Raw genomic sequence first — 24245 nt, forward strand, 5'->3', positions numbered from 1 at the left:
GTGCTATTAAAATGATTGAGTGTTAATTTTAAACATTATCAACTTTCCAAACAAAATGAAAAATGATTTGACTACACAAAAGAGATTCAACTACTTATTCCTGTGTTGCTTTATCACACAAATTGTCATGTTTAATCATTTGGAAAATATCACTAATAGTTTGACTTATATTTGTGCAAATACGATCAGCTGGCTACAGAGCTAGTTTGGAAAGCACTTTCAATAGATTTTTTAGTGTAGCCAAACTTACATCAAGATTAGAGATGCTTGAGCCTATCAAACCTTCTACACTCTTTTGAATTTTGCTTGCTTTGTAAACTAATCAAGTGTTCAAGGAATGATGGGGATATTCCATTGTTTGCTCTGATTTGACAATCCATTTTGGACAATGAGCGGCTCTTTTGAGCTAGTGAAGATAATTGTGCTACATGAGAGTATGCACAGACAATTATTTTTCTTTTTTTGCATTAAAGCACAATTTTTAATAAAGGAGAGGTTAATGATATAATAATTAGCACTGAAAGTCATCTGACACGATTTGAAAGTAAAATGTTGTGCATTGAAAGTAACCAAAGCTCTTTTTACTTTGAGTGGACATCATTTTCTTTCAAATGAATTTGATATTTTGCTAAATGTACAAAACTTTCTTACAAATTTGACATTCAAAATGCATTTGTAATTAATAAATGCTACTTAGTATGGCTGCTGAGATTCCTGGGCTCAGTCTCAAGGAGAGAAGGAGAATGGGGGATAGAGAAAGAGAGAACAGGCAGGCATCCTAAAGATTTTGATGTGCCAGTGCCTGACTCACCCTGAACATCACTGGTTTCAAGCTTTTAGCAAATTTTCTGAAAAATTAAACAACCATGTGGTCGTAGTCGGCAGGATTTGAACCTGCGCAGGGAGACCCCAATGGATTTCGAGTCCATCGCCTTAACCACTCGGCCACGACTACCTCTCATGCAATGTGATGTTTTCACAAAAGTTTCTCTATGGGTTGAGCTACTTCATTTCAGGCTGTGAGGATGACTGAAGTAATATTGTATCAGAGATGATTTCCATGGGAAGTTAATCCTGACCACAGTTGCCTGCATTAATGATTTTTAAAATATAACTTGGAGAATGCTTTATACTTGGTATAGGTTTGGGTTTATAAAATGTCAGTACTGACATCTAAGTTTATCAAAAGCGTCATCCTTCGAGCCGGAAATGAAGCAGCGACCTAAGGATTTCTGTACCAATCTCTTTTACAGTCCTCCGCTCTACCAGCTGAGATATCGAAGGATTCCATGATTGTACACCTGTGATATTACGTGCTATTAAAATGATTGAGTGTTAATTTTAAACATTATCAACTTTCCAAACAAAATGAAAAATGATTTGACTACACAAAAGAGATTCAACTACTTATTCCTGTGTTGCTTTATCACACAAATTGTCATGTTTAATAATTTGGAAAATATCACTAATAGTTTGACTTATATTTGTGCAAATACGATAAGCTGGCTACAGAGCTAGTTTGGAAAGCACTTTCAATAGATTTTTTAGTGTAGCCAAACTTACATCAAGATTAGAGATGCTTGAGCCTATCAAACCTTCTACACTCTTTTGAATTTTGCTTGTTTTGTAAAATAATCAAGTGTTCAAGGAATGATGGGGATTTTCCATTGTTTGCTCTGATTTGACAATCCATTTTGGACAATGAGCGGCCCATTTGAGCTAGTGAAGATAATTGTGCTACATGAGAGTATGCACAGACAATTATTTTTCTTTTTTTGCATTAAAGCACAATTTTTAATAAAGGAGAGGTTAATGATATAATAATTAGCACTGAAAGTCATCTGACACGATTTGAAAGTAAAATGTTGTGCATTGAAAGTAACCAAAGCTCTTTTTACTTTGAGTGGACATCATTTTCTTTCAAATGAATTTGATATTTTGCTAAATGTACAAAACTTTCTTACAAATTTGACATTCAAAATGCATTTGTAATTAATAAATGCTACTTAGTATGGCTGCTGAGATTCCTGGGCTCAGTCTCAAGGAGAGGAGGAGAATGGGGGATAGAGAAAGAGAGAACAGGCAGGCATCCTAAAGATTTTGATGTGCCAGTGCCTGACTCACCCTGAACATCACTGGTTTCAAGCTTTTAGCAAATTTTCTGAAAAATTAAACAACCATGTGGTCGTAGTCGGCAGGATTTGAACCTGCGCAGGGAGACCCCAATGGATTTCGAGTCCATCGCCTTAACCACTCGGCCACGACTACCTCTCATGCAATGTGATGTTTTCACAAAAGTTTCTCTATGGGTTGAGCTACTTCATTTCAGGCTGTGAGGATGACTGAAGTAATATTGTATCAGAGATGATTTCCATGGGAAGTTAATCCTGACCACAGTTGCCTGCATTAATGATTTTTAAAATATAACTTGGAGAATGCTTTATACTTGGTATAGGTTTGGGTTTATAAAATGTCAGTACTGACATCTAAGTTTATCAAAAGCGTCATCCTTCGAGCCGGAAATGAAGCAGCGACCTAAGGATTTCTGTACCAATCTCTTTTACAGTCCTCCGCTCTACCAGCTGAGATATCGAAGGATTCCATGATTGTACACCTGTGATATTACGTGCTATTAAAATGATTGAGTGTTAATTTTAAACATTATCAACTTTCCAAACAAAATGAAAAATGATTTGACTACACAAAAGAGATTCAACTACTTATTCCTGTGTTGCTTTATCACACAAATTGTCATGTTTAATAATTTGGAAAATATCACTAATAGTTTGACTTATATTTGTGCAAATACGATAAGCTGGCTACAGAGCTAGTTTGGAAAGCACTTTCAATAGATTTTTTAGTGTAGCCAAACTTACATCAAGATTAGAGATGCTTGAGCCTATCAAACCTTCTACACTCTTTTGAATTTTGCTTGTTTTGTAAAATAATCAAGTGTTCAAGGAATGATGGGGATTTTCCATTGTTTGCTCTGATTTGACAATCCATTTTGGACAATGAGCGGCCCATTTGAGCTAGTGAAGATAATTGTGCTACATGAGAGTATGCACAGACAATTATTTTTCTTTTTTTGCATTAAAGCACAATTTTTAATAAAGGAGAGGTTAATGATATAATAATTAGCACTGAAAGTCATCTGACACGATTTGAAAGTAAAATGTTGTGCATTGAAAGTAACCAAAGCTCTTTTTACTTTGAGTGGACATCATTTTCTTTCAAATGAATTTGATATTTTGCTAAATGTACAAAACTTTCTTACAAATTTGACATTCAAAATGCATTTGTAATTAATAAATGCTACTTAGTATGGCTGCTGAGATTCCTGGGCTCAGTCTCAAGGAGAGGAGGAGAATGGGGGATAGAGAAAGAGAGAACAGGCAGGCATCCTAAAGATTTTGATGTGCCAGTGCCTGACTCACCCTGAACATCACTGGTTTCAAGCTTTTAGCAAATTTTCTGAAAAATTAAACAACCATATGGTCGTAGTCGGCAGGATTTGAACCTGCGCGGGGAGACCCCAATGGATTTCGAGTCCATCGCCTTAACCACTCGGCCACGACTACCTCTCATGCAATGTGATGTTTTCACAAAAGTTTCTCTATGGGTTGAGCTACTTCATTTCAGGCTGTGAGGATGACTGAAGTAATATTGTATCAGAGATGATTTCCATGGGAAGTTAATCCTGACCACAGTTGCCTGCATTAATGATTTTTAAAATATAACTTGGAGAATGCTTTATACTTGGTATAGGTTTGGGTTTATAAAATGTCAGTACTGACATCTAAGTTTATCAAAAGCGTCATCCTTCGAGCCGGAAATGAAGCAGCGACCTAAGGATTTCTGTACCAATCTCTTTTACAGTCCTCCGCTCTACCAGCTGAGATATCGAAGGATTCCATGATTGTACACCTGTGATATTACGTGCTATTAAAATGATTGAGTGTTAATTTTAAACATTATCAACTTTCCAAACAAAATGAAAAATGATTTGACTACACAAAAGAGATTCAACTACTTATTCCTGTGTTGCTTTATCACACAAATTGTCATGTTTAATCATTTGGAAAATATCACTAATAGTTTGACTTATATTTGTGCAAATACGATCAGCTGGCTACAGAGCTAGTTTGGAAAGCACTTTCAATAGATTTTTTAGTGTAGCCAAACTTACATCAAGATTAGAGATGCTTGAGCCTATCAAACCTTCTACACTCTTTTGAATTTTGCTTGCTTTGTAAACTAATCAAGTGTTCAAGGAATGATGGGGATATTCCATTGTTTGCTCTGATTTGACAATCCATTTTGGACAATGAGCGGCCCTTTTGAGCTAGTGAAGATAATTGTGCTACATGAGAGTATGCACAGACAATTATTTTTCTTTTTTTGCATTAAAGCACAATTTTTAATAAAGGAGAGGTTAATGATATAATAATTAGCACTGAAAGTCATCTGACACGATTTGAAAGTAAAATGTTGTGCATTGAAAGTAACCAAAGCTCTTTTTACTTTGAGTGGACATCATTTTCTTTCAAATGAATTTGATATTTTGCTAAATGTACAAAACTTTCTTACAAATTTGACATTCAAAATGCATTTGTAATTAATAAATGCTACTTAGTATGGCTGCTGAAATTCCTGGGCTCAGTCTCAAGGAAAGGAGGAGAATGGGGGATAGAGAAAGAGAGAACAGGCAGGCATCCTAAAGATTTTGATGTGCCAGTGCCTGACTCACCCTGAACATCACTGGTTTCAAGCTTTTAGCAAATTTTCTGAAAAATAAAACAACCATGTGGTCGTAGTCGGCAGGATTTGAACCTGCACGGGGAGACACCAGTGGATTTCGAGTCCATTGCCTTAACCACTCAGCCACAACTACCTCTCAGTCAATGTGAAGTTTTCACAAAAGTTTCTCTATGGGTTGAGCTACTTCATTTCAGGCTGTGAGGATGACTGAAGTAATATTGTATCAGAGATGATTTCCATGGGAAGTTAATCCTGACCACAGTGGCCTGCGTTAATGATTTTTAAAATATAACTTGGAGAATGCTTTATACTTGGTATAGTTTTGGGTTTATAAAATGTCAGTACTGACATCTAAGTTTATCAAAAGCGTCATCCTTCGAGCCGGAAATGAAGCAGCGACCTTAGGATTTCTGTACCAATCTCTTTTACAGTCCTCCGCTCTACCAGCTGAGATATCGAAGGATTCCATGATTGTACACCTGTGATATTACGTGCTATTAAAATGATTGAGTGTTAATTTTAAACATTATCAACTTTCCAAGCAAAATGAAAAATGATTTGACTACACAAAAGAGATTCAACTACTTATTCCTGTGTTGCTTTATCACACAAATTGTCATGTTTAATCATTTGGAAAATATCACTAATAGTTTGACTTATATTAGTGCAAATACGATCAGCTGGCTACAGAGCTAGTTTGGAAAGCACTTTCAATAGATTTTTTAGTGTAGCCAAACTTACATCAAGATTAGAGATGCTTGAGCCTATCAAACCTTCTACACTCTTTTGAATTTTGCTTGTTTTGTAAACTAATCAAGTGTTCAAGGAATGATGGGGATATTCCATTGTTTGCTCTGATTTGACAATCCATTTTGGACAATGAGCGGCCCTTTTGAGCTAGTGAAGATAATTGTGCTACATGAGAGTATGCACAGACAATTATTTTTCTTTTTTTGCATTAAAGCACAATTTTTAATAAAGGAGAGGTTAATGATATAATAATTAGCACTGAAAGTCATCTGACACGATTTGAAAGTAAAATGTTGTGCATTGAAAGTAACCAAAGCGCTTTTTACTTTGAGTGGACATCATTTTCTTTCAAATGAATTTGATATTTTGCTAAATGTACAAAACTTTCTTACAAATTTGACATTTAAAATGCATTTGTAATTAATAAATGCTACTTAGTATGGCTGCTGAGATTCCTGGGCTCAGTCTCAAGGAGAGGAGGAGAATGGGGGATAGAGAAAGAGAGAACAGGCAGGCATCCTAAAGATTTTGATGTGCCAGTGCCTGACTCACCCTGAACATCACTGGTTTCAAGCTTTTAGCAAATTTTCTGAAAAATTAAACAACAATGTGGTCGTAGTCGGCAGGATTTGAACCTGTGCAGGGAGACCCCAATGGATTTCGAGTCCATCGCCTTAACCACTCGGCCACGACTACCTCTCATGCAATGTGAAGTTTTCACAAAAGTTTCAGTTGAGCTACTTCATTTCAGGCTGTGAAGATGACTGAAGTAATATTGTATCAGAGATGATTTAAATGGGAAGTTAATCCTGACCACAGTGGCCTGCGTTAATGATTTTTAAAATATAACTTGGAGAATGCTTTATACTTGGTATAGTTTTGGGTTTATAAAATGTCAGTACTGACATCTAAGTTTATCAAAAGCGTCATCCTTCAAGCCGGAAATGAAGCAGCGACCTTAGGATTTCTGTACCAATCTCCTTTACAGTCCTCCGCTCTACCAGCTGAGATATCGAAGGATTCCACGATTGTACACCTGTGATATTACGTGCAATTAAAATGATTGAGTGTTAATTTTAAACATTATCAACTTTCCAAACAAAATGAAAAATGATTTGACTACACAAAAGAGATTCAACTACTTATTCCTGTGTTGCTTTATCACACAAATTGTCATGTTTAATCATTTGGAAAATATCACTAATAGTTTGACTTATATTTGTGCAAATACAATCAACTGGCTGCAGAGCTAGTTTGGAAAGCACTTTCAATAGATTTTTTAGTGTAGCCAAACTTACATCAAGATTAGAGATGCTTGAGCCTATCAAACATTCTACACTCTTTTGAATTTTGCTTGTTTTGTAAACTAATCAAGTGTTCAAGGAATGATGGGGATATTCCATTGTTTGCTCTGATTTGACAATCCATTTTGGACAATGAGCGGCCCTTTTGAGCTAGTGAAGATAATTGTGCTACATGAGAATATGCACAGACAATTATTTTTCTTTTTTTGCATTAAAGCACAATTTTTAATAAAGGAGAGGTTAATGATATAATAATTAGCACTGAAAGTCAGTTGACATGATTTGAAAGTAAAATGTTGTGCATTGAAAGTAACCAAAGCTCTTTTTACTTTGAGTGGACATCATTTTCTTTCAAATGAATTTGATATTTTGCTAAATGTACAAAACTTTCTTACAAATTTGACATTCAAAATGCATTTGTAATTAATAAATGCTACTTAGTATGGCTGCTGAGATTTCTGGGCTCAGTCTCAAGGAGAGGAGGAGAATGGGGGATAGAGAAAGATAGAACAGGCAGGCATCCTAAAGATTTTGATGTGCCAGTGCCTGACTCACCCTGAACATCACTGGTTTCAAGCTTTTAGCAAATTTTCTGAAAAATTGAATAACCATGTGGTCGTAGTTGGTAGGATTTGAACCTGCACGAGGAGACACCAATGGATTTCGAGTCCATCACCTTAACCACTCAGCCACGACTACCTCTCATACAATGTGATGTTTTCACAAAAGTTTCTCTATGGGTTGAGCTACTTCATTTCAGGCTGTGAGGATGACTGAAGTAATATTTTATCAGAGATGATTTCCATGGGAAGTTTATCCTGACCACAGTGGCCTGCATTAATGATTTTTAAAATATAACTTGGAGAACGCTTTATACTTGGTATAGTTTTGGGTTTATAAAATGTCAGTACTGACATCTAAGTTTATCAAAAGCATCATCCTTCGAGCCGGAAATGAAGCAGCGACCTTAAGATTTCTGTATCAATCTCTTTTACAGTCCTCCGCTCTACCAGCTGAGATATAGAAGGATTCCATGATTGTACACCTGTGATATTACGTGCTATAAAAATGATTGAGTGTTAATTTTAAACATTATCAACTTTACAAGCAAAATGTAAAATGATTTGACTACACAAAAGAGATTCAACTACTTATTCCTGTGTTGCTTTATCACACTAATTGTCATGTTTAATCATTTGGAAAATATCACTAATAGTTTGACTTATATTTGTGCAAATACGATCAGCTGGCTACAGAGCTAGTTTGGAAAGCACTTTCAATAGATTTTTTAGTGTAGCCAAACTTACATCAAGATTAGAGATGCTTGAGCCTATCAAACCTTCTAAACTCTTTTGAATTTTGCTTGTTTTGTAAACTAATCAAGTGTTCAAGGAATGATGGGGATATTCCATTGTTTGCTCTGATTTGACAATCCATTTTGGACAATGAGCGGCCCTTTTGAGCTAGTGAAGATAATTGTGCTACATGAGAGTATGCACAGACAATTATTTTTCTTTTTTTGCATTAAAGCACAATTTTTAATAAAGGAGAGGTTAATGATATAATAATTAGCACTGAAAGTCATCTGACACGATTTGAAAGTAAAATGTTGTGCATTGAAAGTAACCAAAGCTCTTTTTACTTTGAGTGGACATCATTTTCTTTCAAATGAATTTGATATTTTGCTAAATGTACAAAACTTTCTTACAAATTTGACATTCAAAATGCATTTGTAATTAATAAATGCTACTTAGTATGGCTGCTGAGATTCCTGGGCTCAGTCTCAAGGAGAGGAGGAGAATTGGGGATAGAGAAAGAGAGAACAGGCAGGCATCCTAAAGATTTTGATGTGCCAGTGCCTGACTCACCCTGAACATCACTGGTTTCAAGCTTTTAGCAAATTTTCTGAAAAATTAAACAACCATGTGGTCGTAGTCGGCAGGATTTGAAACTGCGCAGGGAGACACCAGTGGATTTCGAGTCAATCGCCTTAACCACTCAGCCACGACTACCTCTCATGCAATGTGAAGTTTTCACAAAAGTTTCTCTATGGGTTGAGCTACTTCATTTCAGGCTGTGAGGATGACTGAAGTAATATTGTATCAGAGATGATTTCCATGGGAAGTTAATCCTGACCACAGTGGCCTGCGTTAATGATTTTTAAAATATAACTTGGAGAATGCTTTATACTTGGTATAGTTTTGGGTTTATAAAATGTCAGTACTGACATCTAAGTTTATCAAAAGCGTCATCCTTCGAGCCGGAAATGAAGCAGCGACCTTAGGATTTCTGTACCAATTTCTTTTACAGTCCTCCGTTCTACCAGCTGAGATATCGAAGGATTCCATGATTGTACACCTGTGATATTACGTGCTATTAAAATGATTGAGTGTTCATTTTAAACATTATCAACTTTCCAAGCAAAATGAAAAATGATTTGACTACACAAAAGAGATTCAACTACTTATTCCTGTGTTGCTTTATCACACAAATTGTCATGTTTAATCATTTGGAAAATATCACTAATAGTTTGACTTATATTAGTGCAAATACGATCAGCTGGCTACAGAGCTAGTTTGGAAAGCACTTTCAATAGATTTTTTAGTGTAGCCAAACTTACATCAAGATTAGAGATGCTTGAGCCTATCAAACCTTCTACACTCTTTTGAATTTTGCTTGTTTTGTAAACTAATCAAGTGTTCAAGGAATGATGGGGATATTCCATTGTTTTCTCTGATTTGACAATCCATTTTGGACAATGAGCGGCCCTTTTGAGCTAGTGAAGATAATTGTGCTACATGAGAGTATGCACAGACAATTATTTTTCTTTTTTTGCATTAAAGCACAATTTTTAATAAAGGAGAGGTTAATGATATAATAATTAGCACTGAAAGTCATCTGACACGATTTGAAAGTAAAATGTTGTGCATTGAAAGTAACCAAAGCTCTTTTTACTTTGAGTGGACATCATTTTCTTTCAAATGAATTTGATATTTTGCTAAATGTACAAAACTTTCTTACAAATTTGACATTCAAAATGCATTTGTAATTAATAAATGCTACTTAGTATGGCTGCTGAGATTCCTGGGCTCAGTCTCAAGGAGAGGAGGAGAATGGGGGATAGAGAAAGATAGAACAGGCAGGCATCCTAAAGATTTTGATGTGCCAGTGCCTGACTCACCCTGAACATCACTGGTTTCAAGCTTTTAGCAAATTTTCTGAAAAATTAAATAACCATGTGGTCGTAGTCGGTAGGATTTGAACCTGCGCGGGGAGACACCAATAGATTTCGAGTCCATCACCTTAACCACTCGGCCACGACTACCTCTCATACAATGTGATGTTTTCACAAAAGTTTCTCTATGGGTTGAGCTACTTCATTTCAGGCTGTGAGGATGACTGAAGTAATATTTTATCAGAGATGATTTCCATGGGAAGTTTATCCTGACCACAGTGGCCTGCATTAATGATTTTTAAAATATAACTTTGGAGAATGCTTTATACTTGGTATAGTTTTGGGTTTATAAAATGTCAGTACTGACATCTAAGTTTATCAAAAGCGTCATCCTTCGAGCCGGAAATGAAGCAGCGACCTTAGGATTTCTGTACCAATCTCTTTTACAGTCCTCCGCTTTACCAGCTGAGATATCGAAGGATTCCATGATTGTACACCTGTGATATTACGTGCTATTAAAATGATTGAGTGTTAATTTTAAACATTATCAACTTTCCAAGCAAAATGCAAAATGATTTGACTACACAAAAGAGATTCAACTACTTATTCCTGTGTTGCTTTATCACACTAATTGTCATGTTTAATCATTTGGAAAATATCACTAATAGTTTGACTTATATTTGTGCAAATACGATCAGCTGGCTACAGAGCTAGTTTGGAAAGCACTTTCAATAGATTTTTTAGTGTAGCCAAACTTACATCAAGATTAGAGATGCTTGAGCCTATCAAACCTTCTACACTCTTTTGAATTTTGCTTGTTTTGTAAACTAATCAAGTGTTCAAGGAATGATGGGGATATTCCATTGTTTGCTCTGATTTGACAATCCATTTTGGACAATGAGCGGCCCTTTTGAGCTAGTGAAGATAATTGTGCTACATGAGAGTATGCACAGACAATTATTTTTCTTTTTTTGCATTAAAGCACAATTTTTAATAAAGGAGAGGTTAATGATATAATAATTAGCACTGAAAGTCATCTGACACGATTTGAAAGTAAAATTTTGTGCATTGAAAGTAACCAAAGCTCTTTTTACTTTGAGTGGACATCATTTTCTTTCAAATGAATTTGATATTTTGCTAAATGTACAAAACTTTCTTACAAATTTGACATTCAAAATGCATTTGTAATTAATAAATGCTACTTAGTATGGCTGCTGAGATTCCTGGGCTCAGTCTCAAGGAGAGGAGGAGAATTGGGGATAGAGAAAGAGAGAACAGGCAGGCATCCTAAAGATTTTGATGTGCCAGTGCCTGACTCACCCTGAACATCACTGGTTTCAAGCTTTTAGCAAATTTTCTGAAAAATTAAACAACTATGTGGTCGTAGTCGGCAGGATTTGAACCTGCGCAGGGAGACACCAGTGGATTTCGAGTCCATCGCCTTAACCACTCAGCCACGACTACCTCTCATGCAATGTGAAGTTTTCACAAAAGTTTCTCTATGGGTTGAGCTACTTCATTTCAGGCTGTGAGGATGACTGAAGTAATATTGTATCAGAGATGATTTCCATGGGAAGTTAATCCTGACCACAGTGGCCTGCGTTAATGATTTTTAAAATATAACTTGGAGAATGCTTTATACTTGGTATAGTTTTGGGTTTATAAAATGTCAGTACTGACATCTAAGTTTATCAAAAGCGTCATCCTTCGAGCCGGAAATGAAGCAGCGACCTTAGGATTTCTGTACCAATTTCTTTTACAGTCCTCCGCTCTACCAGCTGAGATATCGAAGGATTCCATGATTGTACACCTGTGATATTACGTGCTATTAAAATGATTGAGTGTTAATTTTAAACATTATCAACTTTCCAAGCAAAATGAAAAATGATTTGTCTACACAAAAGAGATTCAACTACTTATTCCTGTGTTGCTTTATCACACAAATTGTCATGTTTAATCATTTGGAAAATATCACTAATAGTTTGACTTATATTAGTGCAAATACGATCAGCTGGCTACAGAGCTAGTTTGGAAAGCACTTTCAATAGATTTTTTAGTGTAGCCAAACTTACATCAAGATTAGAGATGCTTGAGCCTATCAAACCTTCTACACTCTTTTGAATTTTGCTTGTTTTGTAAACTAATCAAGTGTTCAAGGAATGATGGGGATATTCCATTGTTTGCTCTGATTTGACAATCCATTTTGGACAATGAGCGGCCCTTTTGAGCTAGTGAAGATAATTGTGCTACATGAGAGTATGCACAGACAATTATTTTTCTTTTTTTGCATTAAAGCACAATTTTTAATAAAGGAGAGGTTAATGATATAATAATTAGCACTGAAAGTCATCTGACACGATTTGAAAGTAAAATGTTGTGCATTGAAAGTAACCAAAGCTCTTTTTACTTTGAGTGGACATCATTTTCTTTCAAATGAATTTGATATTTTGCTAAATGTACAAAACTTTCTTACAAATTTGACATTCAAAATGCATTTGTAATTAATAAATGCTACTTAGTATGGCTGCTGAGATTCCTGGGCTCAGTCTCAAGGAGAGGAGGAGAATGGGGGATAGAGAAAGAGAGAACAGGCAGGCATCCTAAAGATTTTGATGTGCCAGTGCCTGACTCACCCTGAACATCACTGGTTTCAAGCTTTTAGCAAATTTTCTGAAAAAGTAAACAACCATGTGGTCGTAGTCGGCAGGATTTGAACCTGCGCGGGAAGACCCCAATGGATTTTGAGTCCATCGCCTTAACCACTCGGCCACGACTACCTCTCATGCAATGTGATGTTTTCACAAAAGTTTCTCTATGGGTTGAGCTACTTCATTTCAGGCTGTGAGGATGACTGAAGTAATATTGTATCAGAGATGATTTCCATGGGAAGTTAATCCTGACCACAGTTGCCTGCATTAATGATTTTTAAAATATAACTTGGAGAATGCTTTATACTTGGTATAGGTTTGGGTTTATAAAATGTCAGTACTGACATCTAAGTTTATCAAAAGCGTCATCCTTCGAGCCGGAAATGAAGCAGCGATCTAAGGATTTCTGTACCAATCTCTTTTACAGTCCTCCGCTCTACCAGCTGAGATATCGAAGGATTCCATGATTGTACACCTGTGATATTACGTGCTATTAAAATTATTGAGTGTTAATTTTAAACATTATCAACTTTCCAAGCAAAATGAAAAATGATTTGACTACACAAAAGAGATTCAACTACTTATTCCTGTGTTGCTTTATCACACAAATTGTCATGTTTAATAATTTGGAAAATATCACTAATAGTTTGACTTATATTTGTGCAAATACGATCAGCTGGCTACAGAGCTAGTTTGGAAAGCACTTTCAATAGATTTTTTAGTGTTGCCAAACTTACATCAAGATTAGAGATGCTTGAGCCTATCAAACCTTCTACACTCTTTTGAATTTTGCTTGTTTTGTAAACTAATCAAGTGTTCAAGGAATGATGGGGATATTCCATTGTTTGCTCTGATTTGACAATCCATTTTGGACAATGAGCGGCCCTTTTGAGCTAGTGAAGATAATTGTGCTACATGAGAGTATGCACAGACAATTATTTTTCTTTTTTGCATTAAAGCACAATTTTTAATAAAGGAGAGGTTAATGATATAATAATTAGCACTGAAAGTCATCTGACACGATTTGAAAGTAAAATGTTGTGCATTGAAAGTAACCAAAGCTCTTTTTACTTTGAGTGGACATCATTTTCTTTCAAATGAATTTGATATTTTGCTAAATGTACAAAACTTTCTTACAAATTTGACATTCAAAATGCATTTGTAATTAATAAATGCTACTTAGTATGGCTGCTGAAATTCCTGGGCTCAGTCTCAAGGAAAGGAGGAGAATGGGGGATAGAGAAAGAGAGAACAGGCAGGCATCCTAAAGATTTTGATGTGCCAGTGCCTGACTCACCCTGAACATCACTGGTTTCAAGCTTTTAGCAAATTTTCTGAAAAATTAAACAACCATGTGGTCATAGTCGGCAGGATTTGAACCTGCGCGGGGAGACCCCAATGGATTTCGAGTCCATCGCCTTAACCACTCGGCCACGACTACCTCTCATGCAATGTGAAGTTTTCACAAAAGTTTCTCTATGGGTTGAGCTACTTCATTTCAGGATGTGAGGATGACTGAAGTAATATTGTATCAGAGATGATTTCCATGGGAAGTTAATCCTGACCACAGTGGCCTGCGTTAATGATTTTTAAAATATAACTTGGAGAATGCTTTATACTTGGTATAGTTTTGGGTTTATAAAATGTCAGTACTGACATCTAAGTTTATCAAAAGCGTCATCCTTCGAGCCGGAAATAAAGCAGCGACCTTAGGATTTCTGTACCAATCTCTTTTACAGTCCTCCGCTTTACCAGCTGAGATATCGAAGGATTCCATGATTGTACACCTGTGATATTACGTGCTATTAAAATGATTGAGTGTTAATTTTAAACATTATCAACTTTCCAAGCAAAATGAAAAATGATTTGACTACACAAAAGAGATTCAACTACTTATTCCTGTGTTGCTTTATCACACTAATTGTCATGTTTAATCATTTGGAAAATATCACTAATAGTTTGACTTATATTTGTGCAAATACGATCAGCTGGCTACAGAGCTAGTTTGGAAAGCACTTTCAATAGATTTTTTAGTGTAGCCAAACTTACATCAAGATTAGAGATGCTTGAGCCTATCAAACCTTCTACACTCTTTTGAATTTTGCTTGTTTTGTAAACTAATCAAGTGTTCAAGGAATGATGGGGATATTCCATTGTTTGCTCTGATTTGACAATCCATTTTGGACAATGAGCGGCCCTTTTGAGCTAGTGAAGATAATTGTGCTACATGAGAGTATGCACAGACAATTATTTTTCTTTTTTTGCATTAAAGCACAATTTTTAATAAAGGAGAGGTTAATGATATAATAATTAGCACTGAAAGTCATCTGACACGATTTGAAAGTAAAATGTTGTGCATTGAAAGTAACCAAAGCTCTTTTTACTTTGAGTGGACATCATTTTCTTTCAAATGAATTTGATATTTTGCTAAATGTACAAAACTTTCTTACAAATTTGACATTCAAAATGCATTTGTAATTAATAAATGCTACTTAGTATGGCTGCTGAGATTCCTGGGCTCAGTCTCAAGGAGAGAAGGAGAATGGGGGATAGAGAAAGAGAGAACAGGCAGGCATCCTAAAGATTTTGATGTGCCAGTGCCTGACTCACCCTGAACATCACTGGTTTCAAGCTTTTAGCAAATTTTCTGAAAAATTAAACAACCATGTGGTCGTAGTCGGCAGGATTTGAACCTGCGCGGGGAGACCCCAATGGATTTCGAGTCCATCGCCTTAACCACTCGGCCACGACTACCTCTCATGCAATGTGATGTTTTCACAAAAGTTTCTCTATGGGTTGAGCTACTTCATTTCAGGCTGTGAGGATGACTGAAGTAATATTGTATCAGAGATGATTTCCATGGGAAGTTAATCCTGACCACAGTTGCCTGCATTAATGATTTTTAAAATATAACTTGGAGAATGCTTTATACTTGGTATAGGTTTGGGTTTATAAAATGTCAGTACTGACATCTAAGTTTATCAAAAGCGTCATCCTTCGAGCCGGAAATGAAGCAGCGACCTAAGGATTTCTGTACCAATCTCTTTTACAGTCCTCCGCTCTACCAGCTGAGATATCGAAGGATTCCATGATTGTACACCTGTGATATTACGTGCTATTAAAATGATTGAGTGTTAATTTTAAACATTATCAACTTTCCAAGCAAAATGAAAAATGATTTGACTACACAAAAGAGATTCAACTACTTATTCCTGTGTTGCTTTATCACACAAATTGCCATGTTTAATAATTTGGAAAATATCACTAATAGTTTGACTTATATTTGTGCAAATACGATCAGCTGGCTACAGAGCTAGTTTGGAAAGCACTTTCAATAGATTTTTTAGTGTAGCCAAACTTACATCAAGATTAGAGATGCTTGAGCCTATCAAACCTTCTACACTCTTTTGAATTTTGCTTGCTTTGTAAACTAATCAAGTGTTCAAGGAATGATGGGGATATTCCATTGTTTGCTCTGATTTGACAATCCATTTTGGACAATGAGCGGCCCTTTTGAGCTAGTGAAGATAACTGTGCTACATGAGAGTATGCACAGACAATTATTTTTCTTTTTTTGCATTAAAGCACAATTTTTAATAAAGGAGAGGTTAATGATATAATAATTAGCACTGAAAGTCATCTGACACGATTTGAAAGTAAAATGTTGTGCATTGAAAGTAACCAAAGCTCTTTTTACTTTGAGTGGACATCATTTTCTTTCAAATGAATTTGATATTTTGCTAAATGTACAAAACTTTCTTACAAATTTGACATTCAAAATGCATTTGTAATTAATAAATGCTACTTAGTATGGCTGCTGAAATTCCTGGGCTCAGTCTCAAGGAAAGGAGGAGAATGGGGGATAGAGAAAGAGAGAACAGGCAGGCTTCCTAAAGATTTTGATGTGCCAGTGCCTGACTCACCCTGAACATCACTGGTTTCAAGCTTTTAGCAAATTTTCTGAAAAATTAAACAACCATGTGGTCGTAGTCGGCAGGATTTGAACCTGCGCGGGGAGACCACAATGGATTTCGAGTCCATCGCCTTAACCACTCGGCCACGACTACCTCTCATGCAATGTGATGTTTTCACAAAAGTTTCTCTATGGGTTGAGCTACTTCATTTCATGATGTAAGGATGACTGAAGTAATATTGTATCAGAGATTATTTCCATGGGAAGTTAATCCTGACCACAGTGGCCTGCGTTAATGATTTTTAAAATATAACTTGGAGAATGCTTTATACTTGGTATAGTTTTGGGTTTATAAAATGTCAGTACTGACATCTAAGTTTATCAAAAGCGTCATCCTTCGAGCCGGAAATGAAGCAGCGACCTTAGGATTTCTGTACCAATCTCTTTTACAGTCCTCCGCTTTACCAGCTGAGATATCGAAGGATTCCATGATTGTACACCTGTGATATTACGTGCTATTAAAATGATTGAGTGTTAATTTTAAACATTATCAACTTTCCAAGCAAAATGAAAAATGATTTGACTACACAAAAGAGATTCAACTACTTATTCCTGTGTTGCTTTATCACACTAATTGTCATGTTTAATCATTTGGAAAATATCACTAATAGTTTGACTTATATTTGTGCAAATACGATCAGCTGGCTACAGAGCTAGTTTGGAAAGCACTTTCAATATATTTTTTAGTGTAGCCAAACTTACATCAAGATTAGAGATGCTTGAGCCTATCAAACCTTCTACACTCTTTTGAATTTTGCTTGTTTTGTAAACTAATCAAGTGTTCAAGGAATGATGGGGATATTCCATTGTTTGCTCTGATTTGACAATCCATTTTGCACAATGAGCGGCCCTTTTGAGCTAGTGAAGATAATTGTGCTACATGAGAGTATGCACAGACAATTATTTTTCTTTTTTTGCATTAAAGCACAATTTTTAATAAAGGAGAGGTTAATGATATAATAATTAGCACTGAAAGTCATCTGACACGATTTGAAAGTAAAATGTTGTGCATTGAAAGTAACCAAAGCTCTTTTTACTTTGAGTGGACATCATTTTCTTTCAAATGAATTTGATATTTTGCTAAATGTACAAAACTTTCTTACAAATTTGACATTCAAAATGCATTTGTAATTAATAAATGCTACTTAGTATGGCTGCTGAGATTCCTGGGCTCAGTCTCAAGGAGAGGAGGAGAATGGGGGATAGAGAAAGAGAGAACAGGCAGGCATCCTAAAGATTTTGATGTGCCAGTGCCTGACTCACCCTGAACATCACTGGTTTCAAGCTTTTAGCAAATTTTCTGAAAAATTAAACAACCATATGGTCGTAGTCGGCAGGATTTGAACCTGCGCGGGGAGACCCCAATGGATTTCGAGTCCATCGCCTTAACCACTCGGCCACGACTACCTCTCATGCAATGTGATGTTTTCACAAAAGTTTCTCTATGGGTTGAGCTACTTCATTTCAGGCTGTGAGGATGACTGAAGTAATATTGTATCAGAGATGATTTCCATGGGAAGTTAATCCTGACCACAGTTGCCTGCATTAATGATTTTTAAAATATAACTTGGAGAATGCTTTATACTTGGTATAGGTTTGGGTTTATAAAATGTCAGTACTGACATCTAAGTTTATCAAAAGCGTCATCCTTCGAGCCGGAAATGAAGCAGCGACCTAAGGATTTCTGTACCAATCTCTTTTACAGTCCTCCGCTCTACCAGCTGAGATATCGAAGGATTCCATGATTGTACACCTGTGATATTACGTGCTATTAAAATGATTGAGTGTTAATTTTAAACATTATCAACTTTCCAAACAAAATGAAAAATGATTTGACTACACAAAAGAGATTCAACTACTTATTCCTGTGTTGCTTTATCACACAAATTGTCATGTTTAATCATTTGGAAAATATCACTAATAGTTTGACTTATATTTGTGCAAATACGATCAGCTGGCTACAGAGCTAGTTTGGAAAGCACTTTCAATAGATTTTTTAGTGTAGCCAAACTTACATCAAGATTAGAGATGCTTGAGCCTATCAAACCTTCTACACTCTTTTGAATTTTGCTTGCTTTGTAAACTAATCAAGTGTTCAAGGAATGATGGGGATATTCCATTGTTTGCTCTGATTTGACAATCCATTTTGGACAATGAGCGGCCCTTTTGAGCTAGTGAAGATAATTGTGCTACATGAGAGTATGCACAGACAATTATTTTTCTTTTTTTGCATTAAAGCACAATTTTTAATAAAGGAGAGGTTAATGATATAATAATTAGCACTGAAAGTCATCTGACACGATTTGAAAGTAAAATGTTGTGCATTGAAAGTAACCAAAGCTCTTTTTACTTTGAGTGGACATCATTTTCTTTCAAATGAATTTGATATTTTGCTAAATGTACAAAACTTTCTTACAAATTTGACATTCAAAATGCATTTGTAATTAATAAATGCTACTTAGTATGGCTGCTGAAATTCCTGGGCTCAGTCTCAAGGAAAGGAGGAGAATGGGGGATAGAGAAAGAGAGAACAGGCAGGCATCCTAAAGATTTTGATGTGCCAGTGCCTGACTCACCCTGAACATCACTGGTTTCAAGCTTTTAGCAAATTTTCTGAAAAATTAAACAACCATGTGGTCATAGTCGGCAGGATTTGAACCTGCGCGGGGAGACCCCAATGGATTTCGAGTCCATCGCCTTAACCACTCGGCCACGACTACCTCTCATGCAATGTGAAGTTTTCACAAAAGTTTCTCTATGGGTTGAGCTACTTCATTTCAGGATGTGAGGATGACTGAAGTAATATTGTATCAGAGATGATTTCCATGGGAAGTTAATCCTGACCACAGTGGCCTGCGTTAATGATTTTTAAAATATAACTTGGAGAATGCTTTATACTTGGTATAGTTTTGGGTTTATAAAATGTCAGTACTGACATCTAAGTTTATCAAAAGCGTCATCCTTCGAGCCGGAAATAAAGCAGCGACCTTAGGATTTCTGTACCAATCTCTTTTACAGTCCTCCGCTTTACCAGCTGAGATATCGAAGGATTCCATGATTGTACACCTGTGATATTACGTGCTATTAAAATGATTGAGTGTTAATTTTAAACATTATCAACTTTCCAAGCAAAATGAAAAATGATTTGACTACACAAAAGAGATTCAACTACTTATTCCTGTGTTGCTTTATCACACTAATTGTCATGTTTAATCATTTGGAAAATATCACTAATAGTTTGACTTATATTTGTGCAAATACGATCAGCTGGCTACAGAGCTAGTTTGGAAAGCACTTTCAATAGATTTTTTAGTGTAGCCAAACTTACATCAAGATTAGAGATGCTTGAGCCTATCAAACCTTCTACACTCTTTTGAATTTTGCTTGTTTTGTAAACTAATCAAGTGTTCAAGGAATGATGGGGATATTCCATTGTTTGCTCTGATTTGACAATCCATTTTGGACAATGAGCGGCCCTTTTGAGCTAGTGAAGATAATTGTGCTACATGAGAGTATGCACAGACAATTATTTTTCTTTTTTTGCATTAAAGCACAATTTTTAATAAAGGAGAGGTTAATGATATAATAATTAGCACTGAAAGTCATCTGACACGATTTGAAAGTAAAATGTTGTGCATTGAAAGTAACCAAAGCTCTTTTTACTTTGAGTGGACATCATTTTCTTTCAAATGAATTTGATATTTTGCTAAATGTACAAAACTTTCTTACAAATTTGACATTCAAAATGCATTTGTAATTAATAAATGCTACTTAGTATGGCTGCTGAGATTCCTGGGCTCAGTCTCAAGGAGAGAAGGAGAATGGGGGATAGAGAAAGAGAGAACAGGCAGGCATCCTAAAGATTTTGATGTGCCAGTGCCTGACTCACCCTGAACATCACTGGTTTCAAGCTTTTAGCAAATTTTCTGAAAAATTAAACAACCATGTGGTCGTAGTCGGCAGGATTTGAACCTGCGCAGGGAGACCCCAATGGATTTCGAGTCCATCGCCTTAACCACTCGGCCACGACTACCTCTCATGCAATGTGATGTTTTCACAAAAGTTTCTCTATGGGTTGAGCTACTTCATTTCAGGCTGTGAGGATGACTGAAGTAATATTGTATCAGAGATGATTTCCATGGGAAGTTAATCCTGACCACAGTTGCCTGCATTAATGATTTTTAAAATATAACTTGGAGAATGCTTTATACTTGGTATAGGTTTGGGTTTATAAAATGTCAGTACTGACATCTAAGTTTATCAAAAGCGTCATCCTTCGAGCCGGAAATGAAGCAGCGACCTAAGGATTTCTGTACCAATCTCTTTTACAGTCCTCCGCTCTACCAGCTGAGATATCGAAGGATTCCATGATTGTACACCTGTGATATTACGTGCTATTAAAATGATTGAGTGTTAATTTTAAACATTATCAACTTTCCAAGCAAAATGAAAAATGATTTGACTACACAAAAGAGATTCAACTACTTATTCCTGTGTTGCTTTATCACACAAATTGCCATGTTTAATAATTTGGAAAATATCACTAATAGTTTGACTTATATTTGTGCAAATACGATCAGCTGGCTACAGAGCTAGTTTGGAAAGCACTTTCAATAGATTTTTTAGTGTAGCCAAACTTACATCAAGATTAGAGATGCTTGAGCCTATCAAACCTTCTACACTCTTTTGAATTTTGCTTGCTTTGTAAACTAATCAAGTGTTCAAGGAATGATGGGGATATTCCATTGTTTGCTCTGATTTGACAATCCATTTTGGACAATGAGCGGCCCTTTTGAGCTAGTGAAGATAATTGTGCTACATGAGAGTATGCACAGACAATTATTTTTCTTTTTTTGCATTAAAGCACAATTTTTAATAAAGGAGAGGTTAATGATATAATAATTAGCACTGAAAGTCATCTGACACGATTTGAAAGTAAAATGTTGTGCATTGAAAGTAACCAAAGCTCTTTTTACTTTGAGTGGACATCATTTTCTTTCAAATGAATTTGATATTTTGCTAAATGTACAAAACTTTCTTACAAATTTGACATTCAAAATGCATTTGTAATTAATAAATGCTACTTAGTATGGCTGCTGAAATTCCTGGGCTCAGTCTCAAGGAAAGGAGGAGAATGGGGGATAGAGAAAGAGAGAACAGGCAGGCTTCCTAAAGATTTTGATGTGCCAGTGCCTGACTCACCCTGAACATCACTGGTTTCAAGCTTTTAGCAAATTTTCTGAAAAATTAAACAACCATGTGGTCGTAGTCGGCAAGATTTGAACCTGCGCGGGGAGACCCCAATGGATTTCGAGTCCATCGCCTTAACCACTCGGCCACAACTACCTCTCATGCAATGTGATGTTTTCACAAAAGTTTCTCTATGGGTTGAGCTACTTCATTTCATGATGTGAGGATGACTGAAGTAATATTGTATCAGAGATTATTTCCATGGGAAGTTAATCCTGACCACAGTGGCCTGCGTTAATGATTTTTAAAATATAACTTGGAGAATGCTTTATACTTGGTATAGTTTTGGGTTTATAAAATGTCAGTACTGACATCTAAGTTTATCAAAAGCGTCATCCTTCGAGCCGGAAATGAAGCAGCGACCTTAGGATTTCTGTACCAATCTCTTTTACAGTCCTCCGCTTTACCAGCTGAGATATCGAAGGATTCCATGATTGTACACCTGTGATATTACGTGCTATTAAAATGATTGAGTGTTAATTTTAAACATTATCAACTTTCCAAGCAAAATGAAAAATGATTTGACTACACAAAAGAGATTCAACTACTTATTCCTGTGTTGCTTTATCACACTAATTGTCATGTTTAATCATTTGGAAAATATCACTAATAGTTTGACTTATATTTGTGCAAATACGATCAGCTGGCTACAGAGCTAGTTTGGAAAGCACTTTCAATATATTTTTTAGTGTAGCCAAACTTACATCAAGATTAGAGATGCTTGAGCCTATCAAACCTTCTACACTCTTTTGAATTTTGCTTGTTTTGTAAACTAATCAAGTGTTCAAGGAATGATGGGGATATTCCATTGTTTGCTCTGATTTGACAATCCATTTTGCACAATGAGCGGCCCTTTTGAGCTAGTGAAGATAATTGTGCTACATGAGAGTATGCACAGACAATTATTTTTCTTTTTTTGCATTAAAGCACAATTTTTAATAAAGGAGAGGTTAATGATATAATAATTAGCACTGAAAGTCATCTGACACGATTTGAAAGTAAAATGTTGTGCATTGAAAGTAACCAAAGCTCTTTTTACTTTGAGTGGACATCATTTTCTTTCAAATGAATTTGATATTTTGCTAAATGTACAAAACTTTCTTACAAATTTGACATTCAAAATGCATTTGTAATTAATAAATGCTACTTAGTATGGCTGCTGAGATTCCTGGGCTCGGTCTCAAGGAGAGGAGGAGAATGGGGGATAGAGAAAGAGAGAACAGGCAGGCATCCTAAAGATTTTGATGTGCCAGTGCCTGACTCACCCTGAACATCACTGGTTTCAAGCTTTTAGCAAATTTTCTGAAAAATTAAACAACCATGTGGTCGTAGTCGGCAAGATTTGAACCTGCACAGGGAGACCCCAATGGATTTCGAGTCCATCGCCTTAACCACTCGGCCACGACTACCTCTCATGCAATGTGATGTTTTCACAGAAGTTTCTCTATGGGTTGAGCTACTTCATTTCAGGCTGTGAGGATGACTGAAGTAATATTGTATCAGAGATGATTTCCATGGGAAGTTAATCCTGACCACAGTTGCCTGCATTAATGATTTTTAAAATATAACTTGGAGAATGCTTTATACTTGGTATAGGTTTGGGTTTATAAAATGTCTGTACTGACATCTAAGTTTATCAAAAGCGTCATCCTTCGAGCCGGAAATGAAGCAGCGACCTAAGGATTTCTGTACCAATCTCTTTTACAGTCCTCCGCTCTACCAGCTGAGATATCGAAGGATTCCATGATTGTACACCTGTGATATTACGTGCTATTAAAATGATTGAGTGTTAATTTTAAACATTATCAACTTTCCAAACAAAATGAAAAATGATTTGACTACACAAAAGAGATTCAACTACTTATTCCTGTGTTGCTTTATCACACAAATTGTCATGTTTAATAATTTGGAAAATATCACTAATAGTTTGACTTATATTTGTGCAAATACGATAAGCTGGCTACAGAGCTAGTTTGGAAAGCACTTTCAATAGATTTTTTAGTGTAGCCAAACTTACATCAAGATTAGAGATGCTTGAGCCTATCAAACCTTCTACACTCTTTTGAATTTTGCTTGTTTTGTAAAATAATCAAGTGTTCAAGGAATGATGGGGATTTTCCATTGTTTGCTCTGATTTGACAATCCATTTTGGACAATGAGCGGCCCATTTGAGCTAGTGAAGATAATTGTGCTACATGAGAGTATGCACAGACAATTATTTTTCTTTTTTTGCATTAAAGCACAATTTTTAATAAAGGAGAGGTTAATGATATAATAATTAGCACTGAAAGTCATCTGACACGATTTGAAAGTAAAATGTTGTGCATTGAAAGTAACCAAAGCTCTTTTTACTTTGAGTGGACATCATTTTCTTTCAAATGAAT

At 35.9% G+C, this 24245-nt stretch overlaps 17 non-coding genes across 17 annotated transcripts; all 17 read right to left on the reverse strand.

The window, feature by feature from the left end:
- Nucleotides 1-873: 873 nt before the first annotated feature.
- Nucleotides 874-955, reverse strand: TRNAS-CGA (transfer RNA serine (anticodon CGA)). The gene has a single exon. It is a non-coding gene; the product is annotated as a tRNA-Ser (tRNA).
- A 1231-nt stretch (nucleotides 956-2186) lies between these two features.
- On the reverse strand, nucleotides 2187-2268 carry TRNAS-CGA (transfer RNA serine (anticodon CGA)). Its single transcript has one exon. It is a non-coding gene; the product is annotated as a tRNA-Ser (tRNA).
- A 1231-nt stretch (nucleotides 2269-3499) lies between these two features.
- On the reverse strand, nucleotides 3500-3581 carry TRNAS-CGA (transfer RNA serine (anticodon CGA)). The gene has a single exon. It is a non-coding gene; the product is annotated as a tRNA-Ser (tRNA).
- A 1231-nt stretch (nucleotides 3582-4812) lies between these two features.
- TRNAS-CGA (transfer RNA serine (anticodon CGA)) lies at nucleotides 4813-4894 on the reverse strand. The gene has a single exon. It is a non-coding gene; the product is annotated as a tRNA-Ser (tRNA).
- Nucleotides 4895-6125: 1231 nt separating this feature from the next.
- Nucleotides 6126-6207, reverse strand: TRNAS-CGA (transfer RNA serine (anticodon CGA)). The gene has a single exon. It is a non-coding gene; the product is annotated as a tRNA-Ser (tRNA).
- Nucleotides 6208-7432: 1225 nt separating this feature from the next.
- TRNAS-CGA (transfer RNA serine (anticodon CGA)) lies at nucleotides 7433-7514 on the reverse strand. Its single transcript has one exon. It is a non-coding gene; the product is annotated as a tRNA-Ser (tRNA).
- A 2544-nt stretch (nucleotides 7515-10058) lies between these two features.
- On the reverse strand, nucleotides 10059-10140 carry TRNAS-CGA (transfer RNA serine (anticodon CGA)). The gene has a single exon. It is a non-coding gene; the product is annotated as a tRNA-Ser (tRNA).
- A 1232-nt stretch (nucleotides 10141-11372) lies between these two features.
- On the reverse strand, nucleotides 11373-11454 carry TRNAS-CGA (transfer RNA serine (anticodon CGA)). The gene has a single exon. It is a non-coding gene; the product is annotated as a tRNA-Ser (tRNA).
- Nucleotides 11455-12685: 1231 nt separating this feature from the next.
- TRNAL-CAA (transfer RNA leucine (anticodon CAA)) lies at nucleotides 12686-12767 on the reverse strand. The gene has a single exon. It is a non-coding gene; the product is annotated as a tRNA-Leu (tRNA).
- Nucleotides 12768-13997: 1230 nt separating this feature from the next.
- Nucleotides 13998-14079, reverse strand: TRNAS-CGA (transfer RNA serine (anticodon CGA)). The gene has a single exon. It is a non-coding gene; the product is annotated as a tRNA-Ser (tRNA).
- A 1231-nt stretch (nucleotides 14080-15310) lies between these two features.
- TRNAS-CGA (transfer RNA serine (anticodon CGA)) lies at nucleotides 15311-15392 on the reverse strand. The gene has a single exon. It is a non-coding gene; the product is annotated as a tRNA-Ser (tRNA).
- Nucleotides 15393-16623: 1231 nt separating this feature from the next.
- On the reverse strand, nucleotides 16624-16705 carry TRNAS-CGA (transfer RNA serine (anticodon CGA)). Its single transcript has one exon. It is a non-coding gene; the product is annotated as a tRNA-Ser (tRNA).
- A 1231-nt stretch (nucleotides 16706-17936) lies between these two features.
- TRNAS-CGA (transfer RNA serine (anticodon CGA)) lies at nucleotides 17937-18018 on the reverse strand. The gene has a single exon. It is a non-coding gene; the product is annotated as a tRNA-Ser (tRNA).
- Nucleotides 18019-19249: 1231 nt separating this feature from the next.
- TRNAS-CGA (transfer RNA serine (anticodon CGA)) lies at nucleotides 19250-19331 on the reverse strand. The gene has a single exon. It is a non-coding gene; the product is annotated as a tRNA-Ser (tRNA).
- A 1231-nt stretch (nucleotides 19332-20562) lies between these two features.
- Nucleotides 20563-20644, reverse strand: TRNAS-CGA (transfer RNA serine (anticodon CGA)). Its single transcript has one exon. It is a non-coding gene; the product is annotated as a tRNA-Ser (tRNA).
- A 1231-nt stretch (nucleotides 20645-21875) lies between these two features.
- Nucleotides 21876-21957, reverse strand: TRNAS-CGA (transfer RNA serine (anticodon CGA)). The gene has a single exon. It is a non-coding gene; the product is annotated as a tRNA-Ser (tRNA).
- Nucleotides 21958-23188: 1231 nt separating this feature from the next.
- On the reverse strand, nucleotides 23189-23270 carry TRNAS-CGA (transfer RNA serine (anticodon CGA)). The gene has a single exon. It is a non-coding gene; the product is annotated as a tRNA-Ser (tRNA).
- Nucleotides 23271-24245: the final 975 nt, after the last annotated feature.

The sequence above is a fragment of the Pseudophryne corroboree genome, chromosome 4 (assembly GCF_028390025.1).
Source record: "Pseudophryne corroboree isolate aPseCor3 chromosome 4, aPseCor3.hap2, whole genome shotgun sequence".
Taxonomy (NCBI): Eukaryota; Metazoa; Chordata; class Amphibia; order Anura; family Myobatrachidae; genus Pseudophryne; species Pseudophryne corroboree.